We start from the raw sequence: 21,669 nt of genomic DNA, 5'->3' as shown, positions 1-21,669 counted from the left end.
AGTGGGGGCATATGAAATTTGGGAAGCTCCTATGGGGCCCCGCCCACCTGGTCCCCACGTGGTGGTGCTGCCCCTCTGCCTGCCTCACAGCTGGCTAGGGCACAGGCTGTGAGTTGGAGTGGGGTTGCTCTTGTTTGGTGGAGTCCTGGGGGTGGGGCAAGGCCCCTGTCAGGTTTCTCAGAGGCCCCTTTCTGCAGCTGAAGATAACTCAGGTGTGCCGTTACACACATTTATCCCCAGCACCTCCGCGCTACATGTTGGCATGACATCTCCGTCTCCCTGGAAACCTGCTCTGTCGTGCTTAGCTTAGGGCGCAGGCACAGAGGCTGGCTTGGTGAATTTTGATGTTGTTTGCATAGGCTAGGCTGCAGCCTGGTACGCAGGGCACACGAGAAGACTTGCTATTTTGAAGTGAATGCCTTATCCAGCGTGCTGCCTGGGCTCTTGGGGGCTCTGCTTTCTCCCCTGAGGCCTGGCTCATGATATAAGTGGAGCTCATGGGTCACATGGCGATAAACATTACGCTACAGAGATGATGTCTAGCCCCATCAGTGGGGCCTTTCCATTCTTGGTGGAAAGCAAGGGCTCCTACATTTCTTAGCTTATTCACTTTTCTCAGAACAGCCGTCAGTGTAAGTATTGCCTGGTGGTTTATTGGGATTATCATGGAGACATGGTGTGCATAAGTAACTCAGCCTGTTTATTAAGGTTGTTTATTCTGAAGATGCAACTATGACCTCTTGAAGACATAGCCTGCCTTTAGGGGGAAGTGTGACCCTTGGGGCCAGGGCATCAGATGGTGAGATGCTACCGACCTGGCCATGTGGTCCTTTCTTGTGCCCTTTCTTCAGCCCTGCTTACTCAGAGCTCCATGAGCCCTTCAGAACCTGGCCAGAGTGTTTTTGTTTATCCATCTCTAATACCCCCCTTCCCCATGGCCCCTACAGGTCCAGCCTGGATTCTCCATGCTCTCCAAACAGACTCAGGAACCACGGGCCTCACAACTATGTCTTCTCTGTCCAGAGGGCCTACCTACCTGGCTCTCCTTGAGGCAACTCCTCTGGGCTCTCTTCCATCTGTCACCTTTTGAACAGAAGTGACTGTTCCTGCTTGGGTTCCCTCTAGAACTCTGTACTTACCTATTACAGATGGGTTAGTGGATGTCTGAGGTTCTTGGTGTTGATGACTTAGATCCAAGAGACATGGGGAAGAATGACTTGTAATGGATGTTTAGACACTAGTGTTTGAGCCAGGTTAGCCGGATCTGTTAGATGCCTATAATCTTCAGTTTTGGAATAGTGCCTTTTGTGTTTGAGATTTTTGTCAATAGGAGAAGATTTTGCCATACACCAAAGTGGGTATGGATTATAAAGAATGATCGCACCTTTAACATTTAACTCCACGGTCTTGTTCGATGGCTCTGTGTTATGAAGCTGGTGTCAGAGCAGCTCACAGGGTATGACATTTTGTTCGTCTTTCAGGGAGATTGGGTGAAGATAGCCAGGAGACCTCAAGATCCCTTGTGAGCCTGAGGTTGGAGCTAGCAGCTGCCCGGTGCCTGGTGCCCGGCAGGTGCCTTGCAGCCTCTCTTGCTGGTCCTGCTTCTGAGTGCCTATGCATGAGTCAGAGCATGTGCAGCGTGGGCTTGCAAGGGTGGCAGGGAGCCTAGAATTAGCTCAACTGTGCTTCAGGAGGGCTGTGGTGGGGAGGGTAAGCCTATACCATGCAGCAGCCACAAACCACGGGGAGGAGGGGGGGGGGGGAGGGTCACATCTCAGGAGCCACCGCAGGCTTCAGAGTGAGGGGAAAGCCTGTTGGATCCTGGCACATGCCCAGCTGCAGATGAGCAGTTGGTTGAAGAGTGGGTTTTCTGCACCCACAGCTAGTGTGATTGGCACACGGAAGAAGAATGTGGTGATCACCAAGCTTGCTGGCCACAATCCCAGGTAGGGCAGCTCAGTGCTTTTGCCCGACCATGGCACACCAAGCAGGTAGAAGTAGCCCTAAGCCCGGCCAAGCCGATGGCTCGGGACCCCTCTGCCTGGCATTCTTGCTCTCTGCAAGCTGCCTCTTGGTTAAAGTGAGACGGCTGTAGCGCGTGACTTTACTACGTTGCAGAATGTTTGTCTGCCCTCCTGCCCTCTCCTGCTTGCCCCAGTCTTCCGCACAGGTGAGTTGCTGAAGATGCCAGTGGTTGTCATCAGAGAAAACAGGGAAATAGAACTTGTCAGCCTGCCAGTCATCGAGACAAAACGCAAGGGCAGGTCCATGCCTTCAGGGGAGTGGGGGGAGCGGGTTGTCATGAAGCCACCGACCAAGTGGAAAGCGGTGAAATGTTGAACTGGGAGCTTGTCAACATGGAACTAGAAAAAGAAATATTTTAAAGACCCTGACATGCAATATGGGCACATGGTGTTACCTTTGCTGGTTTCCTGTTGCCAGGTGAACCCCAGGGGAGCAGTGTGGTCAGTGTACCCCGTGTGTCCGTGTGGCTATGTGATCAGAAAGAAAATAAGACTATTGAGGGTCCTTGGGGTACTCAGCTCCGTGACTGTATCAGGTCACCCCAGGTGATCGTGGTCACCATTGTCTGGTTTTAGGAGGCCACGTGGGCTGGCTCTGTTGTCACTGAGTGAACTGATAGCAGGCTTGAAAGGGCCTGCGCGTTAGGTACCTCGTCCCCCTGCTGAGGCACTGGCACCTCGGATTAGGTGAGGTCTTCTTTGGTCTGGGGACATAGGAGAGTGTGAGGAGCAGTGGTCTGGAGCTTGCGCGTGAAGCGGGAATTCTTTCCTCATCCATGAGCGCTGAAGATCAGGGGCAGTCTTCAGCAGCCTCGTCTTTAGCTCTGGATGCGATCTTGGTTAACCCTCGAGCCTCCCACCCTCTTTACACCCCTCTGCTGGTACCCAGGCTAGGCACTGGGTACCTTTGTGCCAAGAGTCCCATGAGTCTTGAGATGCCTTCCTTTGTTCAGATTTGGTTCTTTACAAAGTACGACGTGTACTCAACAGCCTTGCCCCCGCCCCAACTGCTGTGAGGTGGGCGGGGCCTGACGTCCAGAGAATGGGAGGTGCTTGCAGACACTGTGAACGAGGTCGTGGGCTTGCTGGGTCTCTTGCCTTTCGGTTCAGCGCTTTGCCCAGGTGCCTGCTGCCCACCTGCTGCCTGCCATTATCCTACTGGCATGTGGGGCTGCCCACGCCTTCTCAGCCTTTCTTTGAAAATCAAAGGCTTCTTAGCATTTTTCTCTCCCCCTTTATTTTACAAGGCTGCATTATATATTTATTGTTATTATTAATTATTATTGTTTGCTGTGCTGAGGATTGAACTCGGAGCTTGGCACATGCCGTGCGAGCGTTGACCACCGAGTTGACCACGCTCTCCCGTTTTCGGCTTTCTCTTACACTCTCTGCACAGCCAGATTACTAGAACTAAGAGGTAATTCGTCTGCACCACCGCACTTAACCCTCCAGGCACGCTTGAGGGTGGGTACAGTGGTTAGTGTGCAGGTGTCCTTGGTAGACCCTAGTGGGGGGGGTCACTCAACAGGTAAGCGGACAGCAGGTGTGTGTGGAAGGGAGCGGTCTTCTTAAATCTGTCCTCTCTGGCCTCTGAGCTGTTCGGTACAATGGGAGAGAGGGGATGCCAGTGAAGGAGATGGTGTCATTGGCTGCTCATGGCGTCTGATGAGGCAGAAGATTGAGACTGTAGACAAACTATAGCAGTTCCCTCCTTCAGAATCCCAGTACCCCTTGCTTAAGCTGCTCGGTCCTGCCGCCCACTCATTTTATTGCTGGCTTCCCTGGCCTTATCACTGGCCCTTTGCCCTTCTCTCCCTCAGCTGGGCTGGGTGCCTGGGGACACGCTCTGTGAGCTTACAGGCGGTGAGGGAGCCAGACAGAGCAACGTGGCAGGTTCCCTGGGGCGTGCACACAGATGGGGTGTTCAGTGCCAGGCCCCTGGTCCCCAGGGAGGCTGGCCGGGTGGAGTCAGGTTTCCCGATGCCTTAGAGCGAGCAGGTCGGTCAAGCAGGAATGTAGCAGAAGGGGAATGGCCATTCCCTGGCAGGGTTTGTTTCAGCCCTGTGCCTGACAGCTCCCATTGTTTCCAGGATGGAGTCCGACGACAGTGTTGGTTACTTGGGTCCTCATGACACGGAAACAGTTAGAACCTCCTCCAGGATTCTTTAAAATAGCCACTCTGCTTTCTCAGGCGCATAATAGGATTGTTCCACCCTTACGCACTTCTTTTACATTACACTGCAAGGCCGGTACCTGTAACCAGAAGAAAAGTGAACCGAAATGAAATAATCTGCGTAAATAAATAGCCCTCAACAAGCCCAGGGACTCTGATGCAAATAGCAGAGGAAACTTGAGAGCCTGCTGCTGCTGCTGCTGCTGCTGCTGCTGCTGCTGCTCAGGGCTCATGAATTTCACGGTGGCCTTATAAATCTCACTCAGTGTCTGCCCGACAGCTGCCTGCATCTTCACCCTAGGCCTTCCAAGAGCTTCCGAGACACCAACTCATGGCATGAGTCTTTAAATAGGGCATGTTTGTACACCCCACGCTCCTTGTGTTTGCAAAAAGCCATTAGAGTCTGTGGGCTTTTCTTACACATAGCTTTCTGAAGCTGTAGGATTCTGAACACTTAGGAAAATGAATCCAGAACCTTTGGATTGAGATGGTATCATGGCATTAATGAAATTCATCCATGTGTGATTTCCATGGAAATCTTAAGGCTCTGTTTACTTCTCCACTGTAGTCTTTTGTTAAGTCCCAAATGTCATTGTGCTACGGACGGAGGTCACACCAGGCAGAGGAAGGTCACTGGGACCTAAGCTACCAGAATAACCAGAGCTCTGGTCTCCTGAGCAGGGCAAGTGGCAGCTTGTACCAGGGCTAAGAAGGGTCAGCCCTTTGAGGTCTTTATCTGTCTGATAGGCCTTCACTGTGACAGGCTTGAGTTTGGCTTTAACTTTTTGTTAGAGCTGATAAAAATGTGTTTACTACAGAGCTGTTCCGCTCACAAGCAACCCGCAGGCTGTGGGATGGGAGATGCCGGGGAAGCCGGGTAGCCAAGGACTGCCTGCCGCTTCCCCACCTAGACCCATTCTTGTGCCGGACAGCAAGCATTTGGCAGGAGGTCACTTTGTTGGGAAGAGTGTGTTGGCCAGCTTTCCATCACCACAACACATACTGGGTACCGTCGGCCTATGAAAACGTTGCTTTTGACTCAGCGTTTGAGGTTTCAGTGTGATGCTGGTTGACCCACTGTTATTGGGCCCGTGGCGTTACAGCACACCATGGAGGAAGTGTGTGCAAGTCAGAGAACATCCAGTCATCCCAGAGCTGGGTGCAAAGAGTCAGGAGGAGACTGAAGTCCCACGGTCCCATCAAAAGCACACCTCTAATTACCATCGCCTTTTAAGGGTTCTGCCACCTCCTACTCGTGCCCAACTGGACCACGCCTCCATATAGCTGTCTCAAGGAGGCATTAATATCTAAACTGTGGCAACTTAAATCTGCATTTTCTGGCAGAATAGATCCATTCCTGCCCCACAGCTAAGGACTTGTCATTATCTCGAAGGGACTCAAGACCTGAGGGTGGTCTCTCCAAGCAAGGTCCAGGCTACACATTTGTGCTCCTCTTTCCTATGGCTGGTATCCCTAATGAGATGGCCAGTCAGTCCAATGGTCACGGCTTTGACCATGAAAGGAGCTTTCAGGGATTGTCTCTGCTGGGCTTTTTATCTGAGCTGCCTGCGTCTGCCTGGTGTCATCGAGGAGAGCGGCCCTCAGGCTCTGTGGGTTTTATCTGAAGGCACACAATTTACTCCCGGCGCTTGCCACATTGCCACAGGTGTTTAGCAGGTGTCAAAATATTAACATTTTCTGCTTCAAGAAAAATTCTCCATCGTTTTTTTTTTAACTTGTGGTCTTAGTGTATGTAGTTCATTTTGTAATCTCTTCCACACACATTGCCTTCTAAAGGGAGTCAGATTTCCAATCCTGGACATATAATGACGCAATCAAGTGTTAGATTTGCTTTCTCTTCTTAAAAAAAAAAAGCGCTAATATATGAAGCAACTGTTTTTGAGAATGGAGCACTGCCCAATGCAGGTGTTTGATACCAGTGAGGATCCACATTTGCTCTGATGTTCTGTCTGAGAATGCCTTCTGAGCCATGGCACAGGGAGCAGAGGCCGTGAGAGGGCAGAGCAGAGGCATGTTGATGTTGCTAGTGTTCGTGGAGAAGCGTGTTGGAGAGAGGACGGTTCCGAGCAGAGAAGGCGCGTGAGAACTCTTTGAACCGTCGCCGTGGAGCTGAGTAAATACTAAGCTGTGTGAGCACTGAGGCTGCGCCTGGGACAGCTACTGGGAATGGTGGAAGGGAGCAGTGAGCTGAGCGGGGAACCTGGAGACTGCAGAGCCGCGTTGCTGAGCGTTCTCGCCTGCTGGAGTAAAGGGACCCTACTGTAGTCTCCATCACCTCCCTGGAACCATTGGTATACCCAAGGAGACAGTAGGGAATGTATCAGAGCTCCCTTCAATCTGCCCAATTGAAACCCAACACTCTTTAAGCAAAGTATTATCTGCTATACCTACCATGCAATACAGTAATTGTGAGGCATGAGGACAAGGTGAGCAGTAACAAGGAAAATGAGGCCAATGAAGCCAAAATCCTGTAATGAAATACAGCGAGCAAACAGGAACTGACACGGAAAGCAATCCCAAGTCTCACTCAAGTGCCCTAAGCCTTTCTGTGTTTCCCCTGCTCTCTCCAGCACCCAGCTGTGTGTGGCCTCCTTAGTCTCCCCACTGCTCTGCTGTCTCTGGGCCTGGGGCTTTTGCCCTGCTCTTGAGTCAGCATGCTCTTCTGCCACAGACATCCAGGCTCGCTAACCCTTCAAGCCATTCAGGCTCTGTTGGCCTGTCACCGTCTCGGAGAAGGCCATATCCAGTGTTGGTAGAGCATGACATCCTTTGGAAAGTGGCTTCCTGACTATTGCCACATGGGTTCTGTACAGTGTCTAGATATAAGTTGACGGGGCAGTGCGTCAAAAATATTCAGTTGCTTGCCCAGAGGTATCTAGCGAGCTCAGACCAGAAAGTCCTGGTTTCCTACCATGTGACATGAGGAGAAATGGGCCTGATCTTTCATATGACACCTGCTCTCTTCTTGCCTTTGGAAGTATGGGGTGTTTGTTTTGTTTGTGTCAGGCAAGTGCTCCACCACTGAGCTCCCCTCAAGCCCCTCCCACTTTGCTTTTGAAAGCTTTGCTACTACCCGATGTGTTGCATATCTGCCTTTTGTCCCTCTCCCTCTTCAGCACAAGAGAAGTAAGGTTTGTCTTTGGTTGTTGATTGCCAATGAATCTTTAGTGCCTGTGGCTGTGTCTGGAACTTAATGGTAGCCAATAAATATTTGTTTCGTGAATAATGAAACTAAAATGCAGTGCCCATGGGGACAAACTCTGGGAATAAGCACACTGAAATGAAAATACTCAGCATGGCAGGCTTTGAGTTTGCTTTATTCTATTTTGAAAATCTGTGTGATTTCACTGTGAAAGAAAATTTTCAATTAAAAATATTTTGAGGGGCTGAAGAGATGTCTCAGAGATGAAGAGCTCTTACTGTTCTTGCAGAAGATCCAAGTTTGGTTCCCGGAACCATTGGCTCACAACCATCTGTAGTTACAGGGGATCTGGCGCCCTCTTCTGGTCTCCATGGACACCCGCACTCACATGCACATATGCACATAATTTTTAAAATTTGATATTGTTGGGATAAGTGTATAGTTTAGTGGTAGAGTGCTTGCTTAATATATGCAAGTCTCTAGGGTTAGCCCCCAGATTCCCTAAGTAAAGAAACAAATTTGATATTGTGTTGAACCGCCAGGCAGCACAGGGCATGTATGTCAGATGGTCACACAGGTGCCCAGTATTGGCAGGGTGGCAGGGCATCTTTTGCCAAGTAACTTCCTAGACTTCACCACATGGGGTCTGTACAGGGCCTAGTGATGGGAGAATACCAGCCAGGAATTCTAGGTGGCCAATGTATTGTGTTAAGAGAAGTAAGTCCTATAATGGAGTTTTTACATGGACCCTGTGGCGAGACAGTCCTTGGAGTCTGGTGTTTATGAAATAAAATGTGCTTCTCCGTCTATTTTGCATGCATGTATACATGCATGGTGACAGGTTAGGGAAGAACTGTCCGGGTGTTGGAGGTGTGTTATGGAGATAAGACCCATTGGGATAGAAATTGGGGACAGCCCAGCATCAGTCAGGCCTGAGATGTCCTGAAATACTGGATAAAAGGCTGAGGAAGAGCCCTGCTAGTCCTAGGACTAAGAGCTTCACAGATCCAGCCATATCTAGCAGGAATAAAAAAAAAGTGCAAAGCCCTGTGGGCATGGCCAATTGTGAGCAGGGCCCAGCTTGTGTAACATAAGCCACCTAAAGCAACGTGGGGGTCCACTTGGAGACATAAAGGCAGATTTTCTTTTATATCCAATAGAATTCATGTCAATAACACTTGTGGATCCATTGCCAGAAGAAAGACGGGGGCATTTGTGTGCAGGATCTAACTGGAGTCTCAAAACAGACAAGAAAAAAATCTCCTCCATCTGTTCCTATGAAGGATCAGGCAGAGAAAGAACACGTGAATTTCCAAGCTCCTTCCCGTATCAGGTGGCAAACCTGGCATAAGTTCCAGGTCTCAGAAACGCTAAGCCGGGGATGGATGGATGGAGGTGGAACCTGGTGGTAGACCATTTGCCTAATGTGTGGGGCCCCAGGTTTGATCCCCAGCATTGCAAAAAAAATCAAAGCAATAACAACAAACCAAACAGAACTCCAAAGCAAGAGCTCTCTTGGAGGCTCCAGCTGAGATGTATTTTATGGGGAACAAATCGCCTAGGGGAGTGACAGAGACAAAGAGAATGGCAGAACAATGCATAATAACTAGTGTTGGAGGGTCCCTGCAGACATGTTCCAAGGCAAAGACCAATGAGAGTGACCCTCAGGCAAGAATAGGGCCTTCAAATGAACTGAGAGGGTGCTTGAAAAGGAGTGGGCACGAGTTTGCATTGTTTTGTACTCAGTGTCGGGGGGCAGGCTTTGATTTCATGAACATCTCTGTGGGCATCACCTTTCCTGGTCCTCAGAGCCTCTAATGCTGACAGGAGCCATGACTGTCACTGGCACCTCAAATGTGAGAGGTCAATGCTGTTCTTAGGTTTCAAGTGGCTAGGAGCCATGCCAGATATCAGACACAGACACACCCCTAAAACTGAGATACAAAGAAGCTGGACCCCAACCGAGTGTGCTCAGTGCATTCTCAGTATTGGAGGTGAATCCCGATGCAAATGTTTCTCATGGTTGGCATATTTGTGTTTGGGGAAGAAAAACGTATCCCCCTAATGTTAGTGCTTGCAGTCATTTAAGATGTGTCCAGTGAGGATGTGGCTTCTTCCCAGAGGTAGAATTATCTAACAGAATGAATCACGATGCCCACTCTTATATCTCACTGAAAAAAACAAAGGCCGCCTTGTGTTTTCCTACATGAGATTTTTAAAAAGTGGCGATGAGAAGCAAGCATGTGGCAGGTCTAGGGTAGCTGGTCTCTCAGCCTCCCAGTGCGTGGTGAGGAGGTTGTCAGCAGTGACACTTTGAGTCCATTCCATGCATCCTTTCATGCAGTCTTGCTGTGGTTGGCTGTGGTCCTCAAGGGTTCATATGCACTGGCTGCTTGGTCCTTGAGGGTGGTACTATAGGAAGAAGGTATTAGAGATTGGGTTTTGTGTAAAGTTGGCTGGCAAGTCATTGGGGTGCCACCCTTGCCTTTGGAGGGGATTGTGATGTTCTTGTTAGTTTTCACAAGAACAGGACATTGTGAGAGAGCGGGCCTGGCTCCTCCTCGCTTTCTGGCTTCCTGTCTCACTATGGGATTCCCTCCCCATGCTCTACTGTGATGCTACCTGCTGCGAGGCCTTCCCAAGAGATTGAGCACAGGGGCCACTCAACCTCAGGTGTTCAGTCCCTGAAACTGTGAGCCTCTTTTTTCTATGCATAACTCAGCACCTGGTTCTCTGTTATGACAATGGAAGTGCAAGTCTACACAGTCCCCAAAACAGCTGAGGCCAGGCATTGTCTCCTTGTGGCTTCAGGGGTGTGCTTGACTTTCTTGGGTAGTCAGTCCCTCTCAATCTATTGGAGCAATAGAACAATAAAGAGCAGTGACACTTTAGTAATAGTCCTGCCACCTTCCAACCCCCCCCCCACACACACACGGGAAGGAGGGAGGGAAACAGAGAGTATGCATGTGCACATCTGTGCATGATGAAACATGTAAGTGTACATGATTGGTTTGGGGCACTGGGTCCCATCTCTTCTATTTTTCTTCTGGCTCCTCATGTTCCTTGGGAAATCCAAAAGATGCATGATCAAGACGACATTGCTGGTGGGTGTTGTGGCCTGACCCTGACTAGGGAAGAGACCAGAGCAACACTCTTGCTGAGCCTCTAGCCCACCCCCTGCCTTCCGGGTGGGCTGCGATGTCTAGAACACACTTCCTGCAGTCCTGCTTAGACCCACCATTCTTAGGCCTGCTCTGCCCTCTCCGTGCATCTCCTGTTTTCCTCATGACACATGGGTGTTTGCTGCAGCCCGGTTGGGCCTGCCTGTCTGTCTAGTACACCTTGTCCCCATGCTCAAGTGCCTCTCGCTGGGTATAGTGCCAGTTCTGTGCCCAGGTCCTTCTCAGGATCAAGGAGACATAGGGATGTTTCTGATGTCTCCACTTTGGGGAGCCTGGTGGCCACAAATGTCACAGGCTTTCTCCTGGTCATCATGAAGTCTCCTCTGCTTCAGGTTCTGCCTTCCTCCCATTGTAAGGTTACCTCCTGGTGAAAGTGAGAGCTTCCTCCTTCTCCTTGGGAAAGAACAAAGGTTTACTTCTTTGGCATAGACTTCCACAGTCCTAGGCATGAGAACAATGTGCTTTTGTGCCTTTTGAGCCCGGTGGTGGTATTGCTAAGGTCAGTATTTTGCGGAACTTGACTGGACCCGTGGCTTCCTGCCATATATTCTGGAAGACTCTGGCTTCATGCTGGAGTGCAGGGTGCTGCTAGGCAGGGACCACTTGGGAAGGTGATGCGAGCCGGTGGTCTCACTGGCCTCTAGCTCGTGAAGAGCTCCAGGCAGGTAGCAGGGAGAAGACAGACCAAGTCCAGCCTCAGGGTCAGATGCTTGCATTCTAGCGAATCTGCTTGAGTTGGGTGCGTGTGACACGCAAGGCCTTCTGGGCCTTCATGCTTTCCTAATCGGGTTTGGCAAGAGTCACAGATTTCCCCAGGAGCCATGCTGCAAACTCAGGTTGCTGTGGTTAGGCTACCCGTGCCAGGGGATGTCTTTGGCATCCCGTCGAGAAGAAATGTAGGTGCTAAAGGAACAGAGGCTGCAGCTGCCAGCATAAATAGTTACTAGCAGCAGGTAGGGGCAGAACAGTGGGACACGGAGCAGCTTGGATGAGGGTTGGAAGTGCCGCACTCGGTGAGAGAACTGAGTCCCAGAATGTTCCACAGTGTTCTCTTCCATTTCTGTGACATTCTCGAGAAGACAGAATGTGAGTGACAGAGAACAGATTCGTGGTTGCCAGGGGTAGGAGAGGGGTGGTGTGCAACCCAGAGTGAACAGACGGGGGACGTGTTTGGGGGTGATGGGATGCTTATGTACCCATCATTCCCCAGCCAGGTGGTGGCCATGTGACTCTACATGTGTCGAAACTCATGGAACTGTACATCACGATCATTTGGAAATAAAATAAGTACCAGGAGGCTGAGCATTGCCTGAATGGGGTCACCTCTGACAACAGGCTAACCCTTACCCCAGCCACCTCTTTGGTAACAACGTTCAATACAGGGCTTATTCCATCATTTGATAGTGGCTTCTGGGTTCACTCGGGATTATGGGATATTTTCCCCTCTCTGTTGTATAAAAACAGGCTGCAGAGTTACACCTCTGCTCCAGACTTGCCCTGAAGATGTATGTATGGGGGATTCATATTGGAGTAGGATTTGAGAGCCTGTCAAGATTTCTTTCTTCTTGTGTGTGATGAGTGTTTACATGAATGCATTTTCATATGTGGAGTTGATCAACCCAGAACCATTACTTTTCAGCTCTTATTGTTTTGAAAAGTTTTCTTCTCTGAAGCCATGCTGGTGACCAACAAACACTGTGACTGTGTCCCAAGCACAGCCATGCAACCTCTCCTTGCCCACGTGTGAAACTAGGCTGCTTCCTTGGTGTCACTTCACCTCCTTGCCAGTGCCGTCTCAGGACGCCTGTCCTGTATACTCTGACCTCCGGTGGCCCTCAAACTAGTTCCATGCCACCGCCTCATCCTGACTTAGTCCCTGGTAGCCTGAGTGTCTTGGTCAAAGATCATCTGTTCAGAACAAGGAGGACACAGAAAGACTCCTGACACTCTTTGGAAAATCATTGTTTTAATTACATGAGTCGTAGGGGTGGAAGCTCACAGTTCCTAGAGGTGGTTCCTTCTACAGAAAAGTTAGAGTGTGTCTTCAGACTAGCTTTATCCTGTCACACGGCAGAATGTCAAGTGTGATCCCCTGTGCCCTCCATCTGAGCATAGTGTGAGACTCTGGAGAGACTTAGGTCTGTGGTGCCGAAGGCTGGTTGGCCCAACTCCCCTATCTGCTGAAGAGGTGCAGTCCTGGACAATGGATTTCTGTGCAGCATGCTACAGCGAGCCTGTCTTTCTTGCAGAGTTGAATGGACATTGTGGAGAGTGCCTGGGAAGGGTCCTCCCTGGATCTGGGGTTCTATCAGGGTGGGGTGTCAGGGTTAGAGCACCCCAGAAGGGAGTATTCCAGAGGGCAGGGGGTTGTGAGAAGACAGCAGGGAGACTAGAAACAGGTCTGCGAGAGGCCAGAGAAAATAATGGCAGAGAATCTCTGGGTAGCAGGGAAAGGCTGGCCCCTGCAGTGAGTTTGGTGAGAGTGTGAGGAAACTTGAAGTTGGCTTCTTTTCCCACTCTGAGGCCAGCTAGACCTAGAACTGGCTATATTTTACATAAAAGTATATGTGCATGAGTGAGAGTTACTTTTTTTTCCTTCTTTTTTTTTTTTTTTTTTTGGTGTTTTTTGAGACATGGTTTTTCTGTTGCTTTGGAGCTTGTCTTGGAACTTGCTCTGTAGACCAGGCTGGCCTTGAACTCACAGAGATCCACCTGCCTACTGGGATTAAAGGCATGCACCAACACCACCTGATGAAGTTTACATTTGTTTGTTTGTTTTTTGCAAAAGTAAAATTATACAAGTTGAACACCCTAATCCCCCAATCCAAAATCCAAGAGGCTCCAAAATCTGCAAGTTTTTGAGCATCAACATAATGTGACAAGAAGAAAATGCCACACCAGCCAGGGCATGGTGGCTCATGCCTGTAACAGTAGCACTTGGGAGGTAGAGGCAGGAAGATGAGAAATTTAAGATTATCCTAGACTACATAGCGAGTTTGAGGCCAGCTGTCTGAAACTGTCTCAGAAAAGCAAGAACAAGTCAACCAACCAACCAACCAACCAACCAACAAAAAGCAGTCGCCTCCAAAAATCAAAGAAAGACGAGAAAGGAAAACGCCATACCTAACCTTCTGTGGTGGGTTGCAGACCAGGTATTTTATTAAAATACCTCGAGCCCTGTATATAAGGTGTACATAAAACAAATGATTTTCACATTTACTTTTGACCCCACCCACAGGATACTTACTTCATTATGCATGTGAAAATGCTGTAGAGTCTGAAAAATATCTGTAATTCAAACCACTTCTGATCCAAAGCATTCCAAAGATTGGGTAATCAGTCTCCTGGAAACATGTCTCTCTAAGGAGTTATTTTCTTTTAAATAGTCTTGTCGTGTATCCCAGGCTAGCCTCAAACTCTTTTTTTTTTTGTTCTTTTTTTTGTTGTTTTTGTTTTTGTTTTTTTTTTGTTTTTACGAGACAGGTTTTCGCTGTATTGTTTTGGAGGCTATCGGTCCAGCCCAGCCTCGAACTCACAGGGATCCGCCTGCCTCTTCCTCCCGAGTGCTGGGACTAAAGGCATGCACCACCATCGCCTGGCTAGCCTCTAACTCTTAATCCTCGTGCTTCAATCTCCTCAGTGCTGGGTTTAGAGCTGAGCACTTCCCCCAGTTTTACAATATAACATAGAGATGCTTTCATGTCACAAGTACAGCTACCCCATTACTTTTTGTAGATCTATGTTGATTGCTTTTAACTATATGCAGGTGTTTGTGTCTGCATGTGCATATGTACACATGAGTGCAGGTTCCCCTGGAGACAGAGGCATTGGATCCCCTGGAGCTGGGGTTATAGATGGCTGTGAAGATGCATGGCACAGGGGCTGGGATCCAGACTCCGGTCCTCTGGAAGAGCAGCAAGTGCTCTTAACTGCTGAGCCGTCTCTCCAGCCCCTCTACCTCATTGTTTTAGCTGTTTTCCAGTAGTTAACCATGCCTGCACCAAGGACTATTTATTTCTTTTATGTTAATATTTAATTTAGCATGCTAAGTAATGGGTTTCATTGTAGTATTCCGAGGGGTACTTATGATAGATATGTCTAATATTTTAGTAGAAACATGACTGTAGTGATCATCCTCTCTCATTTCTATTTAAGTGCCTCTCTAAATATTGCCATAGAAGGAGCCTCCAGAAGAGGAATTGCTGGGTTAAAGAAAAAGCACAGATAAGATTTGAATGTAAATTACTAAGTAATAGTTCAAGAAAGGCATGCGATTTTTAAGTTGCCTTTTTCCCACCTCTGCTCTCATGCAAGCGGATTTTACGTTCCATTTTCCCACTGAATTGTCTGACTTCTCGTATTGCTTTTTAGGAATGCTGTATAAATCAAAGATGGAAATACAGGTGTGTGTGTGTGTGTGTGTGTGTGTGTGTGTGTGTGCACGCATGAACATCACATGCACATACCTTTATTGAACATATTGTAGATACTTCTTCCTAATATAACTTATACCTTTAAAGTATATTGAAAGCTTTCCCTGAATGGAATAGGTTTGGGAGACAAGAAACATGAAGGCACTTGTTTTTTCTTTCTTTCTTTTTTTTATTTTTTTTAAGTTTAAATTTAGATTAGAAACAAGGTTGCTTCACAAGTCAGTTCCAGGTCCCTCTCCCTTTCCCTCCCCTCCTCCCGTGCCCTCCCCCTAACCCCCCAATATCCCCTCCTTTCCCCAGGGAGGGTGAGGCCCTACATGGGGGTGTCCATAGTCTGTCATTTCATCCAGGGCAGGGCCCAGACCCTCCCCCAAGAGTTCAGGGTGAGAGTGCATCTCACATTGTTGGATGGGAGTCTAAAGTCCATGTGTATACTCGGGATGGGTACTGATCTACTGCCCAAGGCTCAATAGATTACCTAGGCCTCCTCACTGACACCCCCATTCAGGGGGTCTTGATCAGTCCCATGCTGGATTCCCAGGCATCAGTCTAGGATTCAAGAGTTAACCCTTGTCAGGTCAGCTGTTTCTGGGGGTTAAACCAGCCCAGTCTTAATCCCTTTGGTCATCAGTCCTCCCTCTCTGTTACTGGCTTTCTTGAGTTCAGCTCAGTGCTTAGCCGTGGGAGTCTGCCTCTTCTTCCATCAGCCGCTGAATGAAGGTTCTGTTTCCCAGATTCTCTGGCCATGGGATTGTAGGCTGGCACTCCCCAGATCTATGTCTAAAATCCATATATGAGAGAGTACATGCCATGTCTCTCTTTTTGTGACTGGGTTACCTCACTCAGGATGGTTTCTTCTAGTGTCATCCATTTGCCTGCGAATCTCAGGATTCCATTGTTGTTTTCTGCTGAATAGTACTCCATTGTGTAAATGTACCACATTTTCTCTATCCACTCTTCGGTTGAGGGGCATCTAGGTTGCTTCCAAGTTCTGGCTATTACAAATAATGCTGCTATGAACATAGTGGAACAGACATCCTTGTTGTATAAATGGACATCTTTTGGATATATGCCTAAGAGTAGAGTTGCTGGGTCTTGTGATAGGTTTATTCCCATTTTTCTGAGGAATCTCCATACTGCTTTCCAAAGTGGCTGAACCAGTTGGCACTCCCACCAGCAATGGAGGAGTGTCCCCTTTCACCACATCCTCTCCAGCATAAATTGTCATTGGTGTTTTTGATTTTAGCCATTCTAACAGGAGTGAGATGGTATCTCAGAGTTGTTTTGATTTGCATTTCCCGGATGGCTAGGGATGTTGAGCACTTTCTCAAGTGTCTCTCGGCCATTTTAGACTCCTCTATTGAAAATTCTCTATTTTGTTCTGTACCCCACTTTTTAATTGGGTCCTTTGGTGTTTTAGAGACTTGCTTCTTGAGTTCTTTGTAAATTTTGGAGATCAACCCTCTGTCAGATGTGGGGTTAGTGAATATTTTTTTCCCATTCTGTGGGCTGCCTTTTTGTCTTGCTGACTGTGTCCTTTGGAAGGCACTTGTTTTTAGAGTTAAAAATAATGAGGGAAACAATGAGGGTGGACGGCTCAGTTGGGAAAGTGATTGCTGTAGAAACATGAGGACTTGAGTTCTGATTATGTGAACCTGCGTTCACTCATGTGAGAGTTGGGTGTGATGGTGTGCACTACTGTAATCCCAGCATCAGGGAGTCAGACTGAGTTAGACATCAGGCATCAACCTCAGGCCTTCACACGGACACACAAACAGCCACACTCCCACGTATACATACCCACACAGATACATACATATAATACAGCACCCATGTATACAGAAAGAGAGGGAAAGCTCCTGATTTATAACCTTCAAATTCTGTTCAATTTGGGAAAATAAAACAAGGGGAAAAAAAGACATAGGAACGTCATTGTCACAACTGTACTGAATTACATGTGCTTATTATTCCAATAGTTTAAAAATAATTGGCATGTAATTTGCATATTCCAAATCAAGGTTGTGAATAATACCAGTATCTAATTCCAGAACATTTACATATTCCACCAAAGAGGTCACGTATCCATCAGCAGTCTTCTGTAAGCACTTACTAAAGTTAACTTGTGACTCTGTAAGGACATGAAAGTCCAAAAATTCCTAACTCAATCATTTTAGTACAACTAAACCTTAAGTCTACTCATAGTTTCTATTTCTTCTTGAGTCATTTTTGGTAGTTTGTGTCTATTTCGCTGTTAGCTACATTTTTGGCACATAGGCATTCATGTAATACTGTTAATTTCTGTAGTGTTCACAGTCATGACCCTTCTTTCATTCTTGATTTTTAACATTTTGAATTTCCTATACTTCCTTCCTTAGCAAATTTAGACAGTGATCTGTTAATTACTTTTCAAAGCACTTCCTTTTAGATTGTTTCGTTAATTTTCTCTGTTCCTTTTTTGTCTTCAATTTTATTAATTCCTTTTCTGCTCTTCAGTATTGTCCTTCTGCTTTGCCTTCAGTGTAACTTGTTCTGCTTCTGTGTTTTTCCTGTCTCTATCATTAAGGTAGAAATCTACTGATTCGGGATTTTTTTCTTTCAGTATTTACAGTCATAAATCTTCTCCTAAGTGCTATTTTAACTGCATCCCGTGTGTTTTGGCATGTTGTAGCTTTGTTTTGATTAATCGCAAAGTATTTTCTAATTTCCCTTAGGACTTTTTCTTTGACCTGTTGATTATTTGGTAGTGTGTTGTTTAGTTTTCATATAATGTTTGACTTTCCCCTGTTCCCTTCTGTTCCTTTCTTATGCAATTCTGTTGTGGTTGGAGAATAGTCTTTGTGTGACTTAAATATTTTTAAAGTATTGACTCTTTTATGGCCCAACAGGTGGTCTATCCTGGAAAATGTTGCATGCACCCTTGAACAGGACCTACATTCTGCTGTTAATTGGGTTCTCAGGTTCTCAATGCCAGGTCTCAGTTCATCATGCCCAAGTGTTCTGTTTCTTGTTCATCTTATGTTTTGGTTTTTTTTCTACTAATTACTGATATATTAACATTTCAGCTATTACTTATAAGTCGTCTTTTTTTCTCTTCAGTTCTGTCACTTTTATCTTATGTACTTTGAGTATCTGTCATTAGTATGTTCTCTGTAGCTGTTGGATTTTTATAGGTCCTTTCATCATGATAGTTTCTCTATCTCTAGTAATTTTTGTCTTGAACAATATATCTTATTATAATAGCATGGCTTCTATAAGCCATGATTTGACTGGTGGTTTCATTCTTCCTTTTAATTTCAGTTTAGTGTCTTTGATTGTACCACATATCTTTTCATAGATATTTGTATAGCTAGATAATTTTGTGTTATATTTTCCATCAACCTCTATCTTTTAATTGGAGTATTTATCATTTCATTGTAATTATGAAGATAGCATTCATATATGCCACTTACTTTTGGTTTTGCATATCTTTATCTGTTTTGTCTCTTACTGCATTGCTGCTTTCCATCATATTTAAGAGGTGTTTTCTAGTGTACCATTTTAATTCCCTTGTCATTTCTTCTATGTTTTAATGCAGTTTCTTACCAGCTTCCCTGGGGGTTTCAATTTACAGCTTAATTTATAACAGTCTAGTTTGGATTAATACCAGTATAATTTCAAAAGCATGCAAAACGTTTGCTCTTATGTAGCCTCATTCCTGCTGTCATTTCTGTGCTATTATTATACAAACCATATCTTTATATACTATGTGCTCATTGGTACAAGTTTGCAGCTACAGATTTACATGCCGTTACAGTTACAGATTTTTACATTAGAAGGAAGAAAGAGTTACAAATGAAAACACAACTATATTTTCCCTTTCACGTGTGTTTGGATAACTGTCTAATGCCCTTTGTTTCCTGTGACCTGGTGATCTAGTAATAATTTCTCTGCAGTTTGTGTTTATCTGGGGGGGTGTCCTAATTTTTCTTCCTTTTTAAATTAGTGAAAAATTCATGTAAGAAATTATTGGCCATTTTACATTAAACATTTCAGTGGCGTTCGGTATGTTTACAGTGTCATGCAATGATGACCTCTTATCTAGCCCCAAGGCATCACCTCACAGGGAAACATTTGAACATCTAGGTTTTGTTTGTTTGTTTGCTTTGGAAAATAATTTTGATGTGTGATGGGTCTAGTATTCTTCATCCACAATCTTTTCTTTTTTCAGCTTGTGGAATAGTTGCATGCCCTCTGTCCGCCATGGCTTCTCATGAGAAATCAGTTGCTGGGCTGTCTGAGGATCGCTTGTGTGTGATATGTTGCTTCTCCCTTACTGTTTTCCCTTCGTCTCGCACTTGATAGAGTCCCATGGGTCCAGGTATGTCTGTCTGTGTGTTATCCCGGTTGCAGTTCACTGGCTTTCTTGGATGTGTAGATCATTTACCTTAACAATTGGAAGTACTCAGCTCTAAACCGTTCATCTATTCTGTCTGCACCTTTTGGTCCCCTCACAGCTTTTCATACATATTCATCAGATACTAAATGTCGTTCTGTAAGTCTTTGAGGCTCTGTTCATGTTTTCATGTGTTTCCATTTTTTCCAGGTCCTGAGATTGGTTAAGTATCACTTTTCTCTAGTCCAACAAGTTCAAACTTACCATTGAACTCCTTTAGTGTCAGTAAAATTTCAGAGGCCAAGCATGGTGGCACACATCTATAATCCCAGGACAGAGAGACAGGAATATCAGGAGTTCAAGGTTGCCTTTGGCTACAGCTGTAGTTGGCTCTTTTCAAAATCATCTGAAAACAGAGAAACTGAGCAACTGTTTCTGTCTGGTTGCTCTATGGGCATGTCTGTGAGGGACTGTCTTGATTGGTTATTGATAAAGGGGGCCTTGCACTTTGTGGGTGGCATCTTTCCCTGTATGGGAAAGTACAGGCTAAAGTCCTGGCTAAGCATGAGCCTGTGTGAGCCAGAGAGCAAGCCAGCAAGCAGCATTCCTCCATGGTTCTTGCTTCCATTGAGTTCCTGTCCTTCAGCCACGGGTTGTGACGTGGAGGTATAAGTCAAATAAATCCTTTTTTTCCCAGTTGCTTTTGGTCAGAGTGCTTATCACAGCAGCAGGGTGAAGGGAGAACAGCTACATAGCAAGTTCAAGGTCGGCCTGAACTCCTCAAGACTCTCAATAAAATAAATAAAATAAAATTCCAGTTACTGTATTTTTCAACTAAGAACTTTTGTGGTTCTCTTTTGAAATTTTTTTGTTTTGTTCTGATTGTTTTGGTTTGTTTTGTTTTTGTTTTTCAAGACAGGATTTATTTATTTAGCCTTGGTGGTTCTGGAACTCACTCTATAGACCAGGCTGTCCTCGAACTCACAGATATCTGCCTACCTCTGCCTTCCAAGGGCTGGGATTAAAAACATGTGCCACCACTGCCCAGCTTGTTCTGTTTTTATTACATTTATTTGTTTATTTTTTGTGAGGGCACATGTGCCAGGGCCTGTGTGTGGAGGTCAGAAGACAACTTTTTTAAAAACTTACTTATCATACAATATGTTCTGATTACACTTCCCTCTTCCCCATCTGACTTCATGCTCACCCTTTTCTCTCTTTGAAAAATAAGCAAAAAGCCCAAGAAACAAACTTCTTTCTCTCTGTCTCTGTCTCTCTCTCTCTGCCTCTCTCTCTCTCTCTCTCTCTCTCTCTCTCTCTCTCTCTCTCTCTCTCTCTCTCTCTCTCTCTCACACACACACACACACACATACCCCAAAACAAACAAACAAACAAACCCCCTATAAAAACGTAAAACATACAAGCAAAAGACCAAGACAAAAAAATGCTCAAACAAAGCAATTGGAGACAAAAAGTTCACAAAAATGCCACTGAGTTCCTTTTTGTGTTTGCCATCTACGGCTGGGCATGGGGCTGCCCTGATGTGCGGTTGATATGCCCAGTTAGACTCCATTGGAAAAATTAGTTTTTCCTTTGCAAGCAGTGTCAACTGGTTAGGAGCTGGAACCTGTGTTCACGTCTCAAAGCTGAGCCCCTGGCTTGCTGCTACAGTTTGTGATATGTGTGTCAGCAGAGGACAACTTTTTGGAGTTTGCTCTTTCCTTCTACCACATTGGTCCTGGGGATGGAACTTGGGTCATCAGGCTTGGGGGTATATGCTTGTATTCTCTAAGACTTCTTTTATACTTTGTATCTAGTTGTTTGTATTGTCTATTTGTTGAGGTGTTGTTTGACTATTTTCCCATATATACATACTTTCTTACATCTTTGAACATACTTAACACAGTTCATCTGTGGTCTTAATCTAGTAAATCAACATCTGTACTTCACATGTCCGGACCATATTTTGTTTCCTTTGGTGTCCTATAATTTTTAGGTGGAAATTTTAAAATTGTAATGGCAACTTGGAAGAGCCTCCTCAGTTTTCTGTTGCTTTTTGTTATTGGTTATTTACTTTTGTGAGCCAGTTCTATACGGCTTGTATTTTTGTCATGTACAGCTACTAAAATCTTTTACGTGGCTGGCTTGGTGATCAATCAGGTAATGAGTAGATGGGCATTTTAAAGCATTTGGGAATAGCATTTGATAAGAGCCTCCTTGGGGACCTTTTGGAACATTCCACATGACAACTCTGTCTAAATCCTTGCTTTCTATTTTTGCAAAGACTCAAGATCAGTCAGAGGTGAGAGAATTATGGTCATC

The 21,669-nt window shown here is 46.1% G+C and overlaps 1 protein-coding gene across 5 annotated transcripts in view; it reads left to right on the top strand.

Annotated features, from left to right (window-relative positions):
• The window catches only part of Cracdl (CRACD like), a 120,555-nt gene that overhangs the window by 19,350 nt on the left and 79,536 nt on the right, over positions 1-21,669 (top strand). Inside the window, exon 1 of one of the 5 annotated variants that reach the window (XM_040729216.1) lies at positions 2,008-2,170. The exons of the other annotated variants lie outside the window; for them this stretch is intronic. The gene's annotated coding sequence lies outside the window, so the exon portion shown is untranslated. Of the gene's footprint in view, positions 1-2,007; positions 2,171-21,669 lie in introns of those variants that run through there. 5 annotated transcript variants of the gene reach the window in all.

This window comes from Mesocricetus auratus, unplaced genomic scaffold (assembly GCF_017639785.1).
Source record: "Mesocricetus auratus isolate SY011 unplaced genomic scaffold, BCM_Maur_2.0 Super-Scaffold_100021, whole genome shotgun sequence".
Classification (NCBI taxonomy): Eukaryota; Metazoa; Chordata; class Mammalia; order Rodentia; family Cricetidae; genus Mesocricetus; species Mesocricetus auratus.
Note: the sequence above shows the minus strand (reverse complement) of the source record. Positions and strands in the feature narration are given on the sequence as shown.